General features: G+C 39.1%; 1 protein-coding gene across 1 annotated transcript in view; it reads right to left on the bottom strand.

Moving 5' to 3' along the window:
- The window catches only part of glceb (glucuronic acid epimerase b), a 55,938-nt gene that overhangs the window by 29,008 nt on the left and 14,385 nt on the right, over nucleotides 1-12,545 (bottom strand). Inside the window, exon 2 of the mRNA XM_026162849.2 lies at nucleotides 2,849-2,955. The gene's annotated coding sequence lies outside the window, so the exon portion shown is untranslated. The remainder of the gene's footprint in view (nucleotides 1-2,848; nucleotides 2,956-12,545) is intronic.

Raw genomic sequence — 12,545 nt, 5'->3', positions numbered from 1 at the left:
AACCTCTCATGTTTAACTGTTTTCCACTTTTTCTTTGGTCATTTTAGCCTTTTTAGCCAGGGTGAAGGGAGTATCTGCCATCAAACAAGAGGACAGCCGCATGTAGCTATGATGATGTTTGCTAGTTCACCTTACATGCATTAATGTAATAACGTGGTTAGCCTACTCAACGTAAATTAGCTACTCATGCAGAGAAGAACGGCTGCTGCTGCCATCATCCGTCATCATTTCTGCTACACTGGCAGGGCTAGGGGCCAGGACTGTCCTCTTCGTGTTTTTGGGGGATGTTGCATAACAGGCAACCCACCCGCAGTAGAGGTCTCGCAGCAAGCTATCAAATACGGCGCATTTCTGGGCTTTTAAAAAAAACGCTATGCGTCGCCAGGTGTTTCATCGGATTTGAGGTGTTACCTCCTTTGACAGTATCACAGTATCAGCTTAAAGCACTTGTTGCAGGCTGCTGAGTTTGCATATTTTGCTATGAAGTACAGCCAGACTTTTGACCGCTTCGCCTTGGACATTTTTAATCTGTAGCTCTGCTCTAACAGAACGTATGTACCTGGCCCCGCCTACTATCCTCGGAAACGTAAAATGATTGGCTAGAATCTAAAGTGTATCACAGCTCAGGAAAAAAAAGCACCGAAATAAAGCACCGAAATGTGCGCTGCTTTTCGGTCTGGTTACTACCATTTATGTCAGAACCGGTACCCATCCCTATTTATAACTACTACTTTTCTTCAATGCAACATTTTATTTTCATAACAATATTATTAATAATAACAAAACAATAAATTAAACTTTAAATATTCCCTAAAACTGCTGTAATTAACAGGATTGGCTCTTGTTGAAACAAATATAAAGCGCTCTGCTCCTGGAAAAAGGCACAAATATCATAGAATTGGGTGGTATAAACGGTATAGAGTAGAAATGATATGAATTTGGCCAACGGTAGAGATTTTTACTATACCGCTGCTATCAAGCTGTGCCTGGTCAAAATCATCGCAATCGCTGCAAGCATGGAGCTTACACGTGGGGAGGAGGAGGAGGTGCCCGTGAAGAAGAACGTCGGTCACATGCACATGGGTTTGGGTTTAAGCAGTTTGATGTTAAGCAGAAAAATATCATCTGCAAATTATGCCGGGTGACAGTAATAGTGAAGAGACGAAGCACGTTCTGGAATATGAGAAAAGCCAAAAACTGCGCTCTCCTCAAACGCCCAGTCAGTCAAGTGGAAAGAAAAAAAGGTGGCCCTACACACCGGCAGACTGATCTTTTCCAAAGGCACATTTTATTTTAAACAACTTAGAATTTAGTGTTCTACTGATATTCTACATGTATTTTTTATTCAAAGATTTTTGCGCATTTATCTTCATTTTTATTTGTTATTTAAGAATTTTGTGTTACATTGTTTGAAAAAAGATCTATTACATCTTAAAAATCATTTTAAAAGTTTTATAATTAAAAAACAAACAAACAAAAAAAACGTTTGCACAATAAATGTTCTTAAAATGGCATTCTATACTCTATCTATATACAGAAGAAAAGAATATATCGCAATATAGATCATTACAGCAGATGCTTCAAATTATACCGCCCAGCCCTAAAATATCATATAACATATTTTAGCTTACCAAGCAAAAGCAGGTGCAAGAAATGTATGTAATTACACAAATGTGTGTTACTCACATAACCTTCCAGCATGTTTATAACTATAACACCAGATAACAAGACACCGACCCTTTGCCTTTTTTTACTCATCTCCATTATTTCCCTTGTAACCACTTTGATTCCTTGCTCATACCGAGGCTGCTGGCTAGCTTTAGCGTTGCCCACTTTGCCTTTTTTAGTTGGCTTTAGCTGGGTGAGGGTGATTTAACCGTCTGGACAGATTTGTTGTTGTGAACTGTTTTGTGGTGTTCACGTGCCGTTTACTTTGTCGAACTTCGTGCCTTCACTCATAGAATACTTCCATGCTAATGACATGTTAGCATGTGGCTGTGAGAATATGTGCAACTATATTACAAGATGTTCTTCATGTAAGTGTTTCATGTAGGTCTCTCAGTACTTCCTTAAATAACTGATTTAAATGGACACCATGTACTGAATCAATTATTTATTTAGTGTTACTCTAAAGAGTAACACTTTTAAGATTTCACCAAAAATAAGGGCCAAAGAGAATAATTCAATCTCTAAAGAGAAACACTGCATAACTGGTTTAAAGTTCAAAAGCATACAAAAACATCTTACGCAGCACTACAATGTGATATAAGTTACAGCCTTAAACATCAGCCGTGGATTGAAATGCTGTGCGATTATCTAGCACTTAAAACAGGGCTGCATGGGGGTGTGTTTCAGTATCTCAAGGCCAGCACTTTATCCTCACACAGATGCACAATTACCTGTTACGCAAGCAAATGAACAGTTAGTTCCAAGAGCTCCGTCTTTCCCCATGCTATCAAAAATGTTTCAGAAGAGAAATGCAGCACTTAAAGGGACTTGTAACAGATATGCCTAATAATTTCATCATACAAGCGAGACCAGGCCATTTTTCACAGTGGATATAAGAGCAGATTTAATTTGCCCATGTAATGCAGTTAAGCACCAATCTGCATGTGGAAGAGGTTTTAGTGCACATCAAGTGTGTTGGTTAATTTCATTATTTATTTATTTTTTTTTAATATCGACAATGTTAAAACTTGTCACAGTCAAGGAGCGTGCATGAACCAAATATTTACACAAAATGTCATTTAAAGAACAATCTCTCCCCCGTCCGTGCTTCCTGGACCACAAATATAACTGTCTCACTCTAAATCTTGACGGTGACGTCTGTAAGGACAGTGATACTAACCTCTTCTATTCATTTAGAAAGAGATAAACAACTGGCTGAACATCCTGTCACACTTCACCCAGCGTCCTGTCCCGGCTCGCTCTTCTGGTACTTTCTGTCTGCAGTATCTGTAACACCAACAAAGGAGACACAAAACATGAAAAGTCACTATTGTTTCTCAAAGGTTAACTCATATTTTTTTATTTTGCGTGCATGATGAGGACAATGTATGTGTAGGTGTGTAAAAGATAAATACTCCACAAAAAACATCTTTTTTACATGTTAAATGCAAGCTGACAGATTTCATGGGATGTACTGCTTTTTTTAATATAACTGAATTGCTTTTATTTGAACTGAGCTCAATTCTAATCATTTTTCATTAATGTAGCCACAAAAAACCCCACAGCCTCATAAGCAGACCTTGTTACTCAAACATTTTTTTTGAAATTCATTTCCCAAAATCTGTTATTGCTATTGAGGGTCACATGAAAGCAAAAAATGCACCAAGTGAAATGCACTAGGCAGCTGTTGGTTACAAGCCCACTTCAGACAGGTAAAAATACTCACATGTGAATGGGAAAGGTTCAGTTAGCATTAGCTGATAGTAGAGAAGAATGAATTCCTCCTGTGCACTGGTTTAAGCAGGCTCTACATCGCTCAAATGAAATCCTTTAACTGGCTAAACGCTTCCTGGGGTAAATTATGACTGATTGCTCCTAAGCAGCTTTTCAATACCACCTTTTCACAGAGCAGCAAAATTAGCCAGTGTATCTTTTTTTTTTTTTTCCCTCAATGTGGCAAATTATAACTTTAAATCAATGCTACAAACACAGATGCACAATAAATTACGATAAGAAAACCGATGCATATTTGTAATTGCAGCTATTGCAGGGTCACTAATGTACGCCAATCTATCAGTCCAAATATGCAGTTACATGGATACTTCACTCTGCAATTAATCTTACTAGTTTATTTCTAGCTGCTGCAGTGGCAAGCTATTAAATTAAAGAAGGTACTAAATCGCTACGTCAAAGAGAATATATCGATCTTTTTTATGAAAAGTGCTTATTGACAGAGCAATTAAATTAGATATCGAAGAAATTAAACCAGCAGAGCTTCATTCTGTCAGTGCACGGCCAACTGCAATGTGACAGACGCAGAACGACAAGGCCACTAACAATTTGAAACTGGCAAATCAACAACAATTACAATATTTTAAAATGTAATGGTATCCAGTTACACAAGAGTAAAATTGTCCCAGTGATGTTGAGGTATCTACGTAGATCCTTCTAGATCACTCAGTCGGGAACATTTTAAGCAAAACTATCTGATGGCTACCACTCCCTCAAACTAGTAGCAAGTATATTTTTGCTTTTTTCCTCTTTAGCTTTCATCGTCGAGTATGCTGATGACCTGTGTTGCCACAATTCTGTCTATTCATACAGCTGGTCTATAACAAGTTGCCATAAAAGATGTATCCTGGCTAAGAAACAAAAGAAAATACGTTAATGAAGTATTTCAATGACACTCTTGATTCTTTAAAGGAGGACAGGACATGCGTGTTTGTGGCCTTTTATTTGAAAGAAAGCATACTGCTACCAAGCCTGAGTGAAAAGGAGACAGAAATGTCATCAGTCTTAATCAATATTCTCTGGCTATTTTATGAGGATACTGATGTTTTTAGAGGCAGGTGTGCTGCAGGCAGATGGTAAGAAATGAGAGTAAACATCAGCCTGGAGCAGCTCATTTTTCCCAGAGCGAATCCTGCAACAGCCATGCCAGCATTTCATTCTACACACCTCTCTCTGAACATCTGGATAAAGTGTTGCTTTGCTTGAATAAGCATCTTTGTAGCTGGCCTAGTGCACATGCACTGTAACCCACACGGACAACCGCACACACGCGCTTGTACTAAATGCTTCAAGATGACTGTGAAGGTGCCATTATGTTTCCCCATCTCTTCTCCGCAACCCTTCTGTCCAAAGTGGATAACCAGTTTCTTAAAAAATAAAAAATAAAACAAACCCACAAACAAACACGTTTCAAGCATCAAATGGAACCAAAAGCACAGTGTAAACTTGAGCTCAGAGGTGCCTTTAGTGGTGTTTTGAGAGTGTATAAACCTTATCTGTCCTTCTCAGATGGTTTATGATTGTGGCAAAAAAGGCTTGGCTGGAGGAAAAAAAAATCCACGTATATCAGATGAAATTAATTAAAACATAATATGAAGGATACTGAGCTTCAAGGAAAATGATCTGTTGCACTGCATCAACAGTAAAGGTCATGTATTTAACAACTGAGTGAGGTGACTACTACACTGAGAGATTAAATACTCTAGATCTGTCTGTTTGGGCTCAGGGGGTGATTGAATACTAACACTAGTGACCGATTTCCTAGGGGAAATCCTGTGTATGCACAGATCTTATAAAACAGGCTTTGAAGGACTTGATGAATGAGTTTATACTGTGTAAGAGAACAGACTGAAGGAGGGACAGATATTTTTCAAGAAACACCAATATTTGAAATTCTAAGAAGTTAAACGCTCAATCAGTATGAGTTCTAAAAATATATATAATCTCTTAAGGATGTGTAATCAAGAGCAGAGGAAGCTGAGCAGCACTCCAACTCCTCTTTAAGGCGGTTTAGCATGTCCCAGCTTTGCTCTGTGCTGACACCGTTTTAACAGCCTTTACATACTGACCCATTCAATCGACCTCTCCTAAGCAAGGGGCTGACACCTTGCATATGAATCACGGACATCAACTTTATGGCTGTCTCCTGTGAATACATTTTGAACATTATCCTGAGGATATTTCTTTTATGATAGTTTGACTGAGAATGATATTGGGCCATTAATTACTCAAGTCGCTACTCATTTGCTGGCGCCACCACACATGCAGCCATCTATCATGACTTGTGAGGGTGAAAAAGAAAAAAAAGAAAGAGAGAGAGATGGAGACCCATCTGTTGGGCATTCATAAATACATTCATTTTCTTTGGGGAGTCAATGGCTGGCCAAACATTGAATGATCGCACCACGGATGCCACCATGAAGCCAGCTATCATTGACCATCTGATGCCCAGAGCAATTTCCAAGAATTCTGCGTCTGCAAAGTGAAGCGCTCAATTAGCTGAGATTTCTGCTTGCAGAGCTGGAGAGCGAACTGATTAAACGCGATTGCTTATCATACAAATAATCTACTCCATTCTGCCCACACATACACACAAACACACACAAGTCTGAAGTATTCTGACGCACAGTTAAAAAAAATAAATAAATAAAATCAGTATGAGCTGGTTCCAAGGTCACTGGATAAAAATAGTCTGCATAGTATAATCTAAATGAATTGCTTGGGAGACGAATCTATATCCCAAAAATAAATAATAGTCTGAACCACTCTGCAATACTGCAGATGATTTCATCTCTGGTTGGACCGGAGTCAAAAGCTTCTCTTTTCAGGCAAATTTACACAATAACCTGTTATATACAAAACACTCCTTGAAAAGATAACTGAGAAAAATAGGACTGTGTACATCCTTATATGGTCTGCTATAACAGAAGAGAATGATTTTACTTGTAGCTGCTGTGAAAATTGAAAAATGAATAAATAAATGAATGAATAACTAAATCTGCATAGAGCAAACCTCAACAAAAAAAAAGACAAAAATCGTTACTTTTAGGGCTTTTCTATACAATCCTGGAGGCCCATGCTAGCCACCGTGTTAGCTGCATTCTCCCAAAGCACCAGTCCCATGCCAACCTCTCCCAACTCTCAAAACATTAGGGTAATTTTCATACTGGATTTAGCAAACAAAGAGGGTTTCAGAAGGCCTTCGTCACATGCTGAGAGATGCGTTGTGGTTGTCACAAGTGTTTAGGGATATAGATAGTAAAATGTGGTGTTATTTAGTGCTGCTTTGCATATATTTATGGGCTGTGTCACTCCCTTTTTTGTGCTTGTAAAGAAATGCAGCTTTGTTGCACCAGCTTATTCCCAGATTGGGTGCAGCTGTTCTCCACTGTTTGCTCTCTCCCTTTTCTCATGCAGAAACAATTTTCCATTTGTGAATCCCCCCCCTAAAAAAACTCCATACTTCTAGATTTCCCTTGGAGCGTCATGAAGTACTTACCCTTTAAATACACCTACACTCTGAGATGCTTTTTGCATTCAGTCGTGGGAATGTCAGTGTCAGAGTGACACAGTTAAAGGTTGAGGCAACAAGAACTTGCAGGCTCTGGGGAGGCAGGTGGAGTCACTGCGCAAGCCATACAAAACAGATACTTTGAAAACTCTGTGAGAGCCACTCCTGATTTGCGTTCCAACTCTAAACTGAAGAAAACAGGATGAGAGGATAAGTCTCAGAGTGGGAGGCAGCAAAAAGCAAGCTTGCATTAGGAAGCCAAGATGAAAGTAAATAAGAGTTGGGAAGTTTTTAGAAGCACAGCAAATACCCTGGCTGCCTGTCAGGACTGTAGTGAACCCCGTTTTTCATGCTAGCAGGCAAACACTGCTTACAGTAAGAGCGGACCATTAGATACCAGCGATATGTTAGGGAATGAGAGAATAAACATACACAAACAACGTTAAGCAGCAGCAATTAAGACAACTCAAGTCTTCATTATCTCAGTATCTAGCACAACTGAACTGTTATGGTGTCCACGAGAGGTCACTGCAGATAGTGCTGCTCACTTAGAATCGACATATTCAGATTTATCTTGATTTGGGAAAAAAATGAGCAAGATTGCAGCTAACAACACCTTCCAGTTATTAAATAATTCAGGTCTAAATAGAGGGAGAGATGACAGACAGATGCACCTACAATGCCACAGCGAACAGCCATAGTTAGCATGCAGGCTGTAGTTGTAGGATGGCAAAGCTCTTACTCACAGTCTTCAGGTCATTTTACAGACTCTTTGTAGATTTCTGAGATGTGGTATAAAGACAAATCACATGAGAACATTCCCTTCTGGGCTCTGTACATCTGACGAACAGCTCTGAACTTGTTCGCAGCACAGACACCTCGGTGTGAGCTCTGTAAAAGAGGAGGGCTGTGCCCCAGCTGCCTTTCACATGAAGACAAGACTTGCATCTTCAGAACCTTGTTAGTTCTCTGAAAAGGCCACCGACTAGTTTGGAATATTAAGCAGCTCGTGCTGTCGGAAATCAAAAAGGATTTTGGGAGAGAGTGGGAAGTTTCAAAAAGGCTTTGATGGTATATATCGCTCAATCTCCAGAAGATATGGCAGGATGAAAAAATAAAGACAGGAGAACAAAGAGCCTCTCGGGGAGGAGGGAGGCAGAGGTTATTCTTCCCCCCTCTCTGTTCTGAATATGCATATATCATTATTCCTCAATCAGAGCGTCTTGCCCTTAAAATGTCAAGATTTCTGACTGAAAAGACGAGAAAGCGAGAGACAGAAATAGAAACTAAAATTGGGGAAATGGGACACCAAATGTTTCAGGTCATCAGACACACTCAAGTAATATAGTCTCACTTTAAGGAATATACAAATGCAGAGCACAGTGAAATAATTCATAAATCTAAGGCCTGGTAGCACAGTTTGTTTAAAAATAATTAAAATAATGAAATGATTACTAGATGCCTGAATAATTACAGAAACAGTTACATCTTTCTGAAAATCTTTAAAGACACGAATGTGCACAGCATGCTTCTTGGTGCGCTCTAAGACAAATATGTTGATTTAATAACAGCACCCTTTTGCATTGAGAGAATTGCCATCGCTTTGGGAGGAGATTAGATTAAGCATAATAACACGTCTCCTGCAATATGCCTTTCCTTCAGTCACAGTAAAAATAGGTTGTTGCCAATAAAAAGGGCTTTCTTTCAGGAATATATGCAAAATCTCACTTTTAAATTTTAAGGGAACAAAGTTGTTTGAGAACCGAAGAGAGAGTTAAGACGGTCAAGTCGGTGAGATTTAATATGTAAAGCACATTGGCTCACACAGCTAAAGAATTTGACAGAAATGCCAAGAGACTGCAAGCCATCCAGCAACGAGGTTGAACATGTGTGGCAATGAAGAAAAAAGCTGTTCAGAGGCAAAGTAAAAGCCCTGAGGTGATTTTTAAAAAATGTCTCTTTCGAGCTGACCTTGACTTTACCGTATCCTGCAGGTTTACCTTTAACTGGCCTTACCAAGCAAATTATTACCCCTGTCAAGGCTGCAGTGTCCTGCCAATCTTCTGCTTTCTCTGCCTTGAATGCAATTGCTCGTGGATATTTCTGCTCAATTTTCTTCTGCCGCTTTCAGGCAATTTAAATCTCTTTTAGTTCATTCGCACATGATATATGTGCCTATAGTGGTCCAGAAATATTTAAATTGAATAAGGGAGATAGTAATTCTGTTGGTTTTTAATTATGGGGATTACGGAACGTAGTGTTCGAGCTTTACAGATTGCACAGCAAGGCCATGCCAGTTCTGTTGACACTGCTCAGAAGTCTTTCATGTTGTAACTCAGTTTGTAACCCAGAATGTCCATGTGTGTGGCTATAACACTTCTGTCATGGTCCAAATGTCTACTGGAAGCAGAGTATCTGCAGTGTCTCCACAATGTCTCCTTCTCTCACTGTGTATTTTAACACCAAGACAAGTTACGTATAAACACATGACATGTATGATGACATTACTTTTAATTTAACTGCGAATGCGAGACATGAGCCAAACTGGTATATGTGCAAGTTAGATTGAGATTCATTGAAATGATCAAAGCGTGTGTATGCTTGTTTTTGCTTTTTCCAACTCAGTCAGGGTAACTGTCTGAATGTGTGTGGGGGCATCTTAGAACAGTCAGGTTTACATAAAAGGAAAAACCAAATGTACTAATTGTAGGACATTGGCGAGGCTCTTTGACAATTCCAGAGCAGCTGTCACTACATATGAATGTGGTTATTTATAGCGCTGTTGCATACCATTTCATCCCCTTAGATGTATGCACACAATCAAACCATTCCCTCCTCCATATACAACAGAAGTCCTCCTCAACACAATCTAGAAAAACAACCAAACTTTGCACTTCTTTGTCTCAGAAGGCTCCAAAAATCTCCACCATATTTTATAACCTTAAAATAAACCCACACTGCTTGTGCAGTTACATCTGGGAGAGAAAGCTGTTGACTTTGTGTCTGCAGAGTTATATAAAAGCATGTTAATCAAACATGGTTTTGATGATAATTAAAATGTCAAAAGGCGATACTAACCATCCAGCATAAACAAGGAATTTTACCATGGTAGAAGCAGAAAGCTGTTCCATTTGTAATTACTGCCATTATTATCCACTAACCCTTTAGCACTGAATGAAAGCAAAATGAACATTAATGCAATACCACAAATCTTAGTTCTTACCCCCTGAAGAAAAATAATGACTAGTAAGTGTTCAAAAATCTTACAGTGTTGCAAAACTGCAGGTGAACTTGTAAAGAGGTAATCAGGGGAGTTTTTGACTTCTAAAAGCGCTCTACAGCTGCTTTTCTGAATGGTTCTTGTATATGTACGCAAAGTAAAGAGAGACAAGGTTGCAGATAATGACGCAAAAAAAATAATAACAACAAAAAAAACTACACAAAAAAGTCCATTAAACAACCCTTAGTCAACAAACTGTCTATTTATGATCATCCATACATGCAGCATCAATTAATTACACCATCACACACAAACAAGGCTGTTCCCTGGGTACTACTATCAGTGTCCCTTATAGATTAGATATATACAGTCACTTGAAGATATGACGTTGAAAGAGCCAGGCTCCATCACATCCGTCACTGCTAACAGGGCTGTCAGAGCTGAGCTGAATAGCAAATATGCTAGTCAGGCATGGGGACAGATATAAAGTAGATAGAGGCACCAGAGAAGCAGGAGAGGAGACATGTCTGTACTGTAATGGTAAAGCCAAGCCTATTTATGCAGCTGCACTTCTTCATGTGTAGCTCTAGAGATGCAGTAAGCCTCCCTCTAACGTGCACTAGCCAGCACTGATTTGCAGTGTTCATCTGGGACTCTGTTGCCACAAGAAGGTAAGGTGAACTGCAGCAAACGAGAGGCCCCAGAAGGGTCCCACTCCTGGGGAGTAAAAACAAACTATGCAGAAAGGCCAACATATTTAAAACTTCTCGCTGTGAGGCAACAGTGCTCCGCACTCAGCTATTGTGCTGCCCCGTTGTGTGTTAAATGCCTTCCTAATTTTGTGGTAATATTTGGGGGAAGAGAGAAAAAAAAAAAAAAGAGAAAAAAAAAAAACTGCCTGTACATGACTAGTTAGCCCAAGCTTAAATCCTTTTTGGCCTGCCAGTTTGAGCAGAAGCTCATTAGTGCAGAGGCTGCTGAAATTAGAAGAAAAATGTCCTGCTCATTTGTATGTGGGAAGATAGCAACAGAAAGTAAATTAGGAAGCCTAAAGCTTTGGTCTGTGCACCAGTGTACAAAGCATCTGGCTCTATCACAGTTCCTGGACATGCTGCCACATGTTATTCCAGCGCTTTCCGAAATTCACTTGTCAGCGTACATACTAGAGATGGCACGATACCACTTTTTTATGTCCGATACCGATACCATAAATTTGGATATCTGCCGATACCGATATGAATCCGATATAGTGTGTTTTGTAATCAATAAAACTGTTTTTTAATATCTTGCTGCATTTTGTATAAGTTCATACTCAAGTTTAAATAAACAACAACACTAAAGCTATTCTGTTATACCTGTATGTAAAAATACACTGCACCCAAAATATTTCATAGTTCAGCAATACTGATCAATCTAATAAACTTAAACCTACTTTATCCTCCCTATTCTGGTATTTTAAAGAGTACTTAGCAGAAATATTAAGCAACCTAACTAATAGGGTTGTAAACTCCAAGCAAAAAAAAAAAAAAAAAAAAAAATAGGGAACCACCCCCCACCTCATGATGCTTAATCGACATAATCAACTTTAATTTGATGCAGTGTGAAAAAAAATGCACAGAAATAAATTCTTTTTCAAGAATAATTAAATAGATTCAACATCTTTCTTCAACAGAATTGCAGACTGCACAGATGGTATCTTCCCAAAGGAAAAAGTAGTATAGCTTACTAGGGTATATTAGACTTAACAGTTACTATATACAGTAATGGACTTCTATATATTTTACATAAGATTAAAACTTTGGGTGTAAGATTCAGATAATTATTTATTAAAAGCTAGACATTTTAAATGAGAATAAGAAAGAAGTGTATGTCTTTGTGCCCCCCTTTTCCCTGTTAATGCCCTATTGGCCCCCCTGGTTAAACTTTGCTAGATCCGCCCCTGCACAGTTACCAGCGTCAGCTACGTAGAAAAAGATCCTGGTGTAGAAAGTAATATTAAATAAATTCTAACAACAGCTTATCAAGGTTAAACGTGCTGCTGTTGTTCAGCCGCTGGTTTCCTCTTTCTGGCGCGAAGTGGGCGATGAACGAACAAGAGAGACGGACTGGCGACAGAAAAGCCGATCAGCTGATCATTGATCAGTTTCACGATTGAAGTAGCAGCTGGAGAGGGAGAGAAGAGGCAGTCGCTCCATATATCGGTTGTTAAGCTTAACGCTGGAATGCTTTACAAACATTCAGAGATGAACTTACACACTTGCTTTACTTCTCTCTGGGATCACTTCCTCAGAGATGAAATGCTAGTTTGGTAGCGAGGCTACAAATACACACAGCCGCTCTATCACGTGACCACAC

Source organism: Astatotilapia calliptera, chromosome 1 (assembly GCF_964374335.1).
Source record: "Astatotilapia calliptera chromosome 1, fAstCal68.1, whole genome shotgun sequence".
NCBI lineage: Eukaryota > Metazoa > Chordata > Actinopteri > Cichliformes > Cichlidae > Astatotilapia > Astatotilapia calliptera.
Note: the sequence above shows the minus strand (reverse complement) of the source record. Positions and strands in the feature narration are given on the sequence as shown.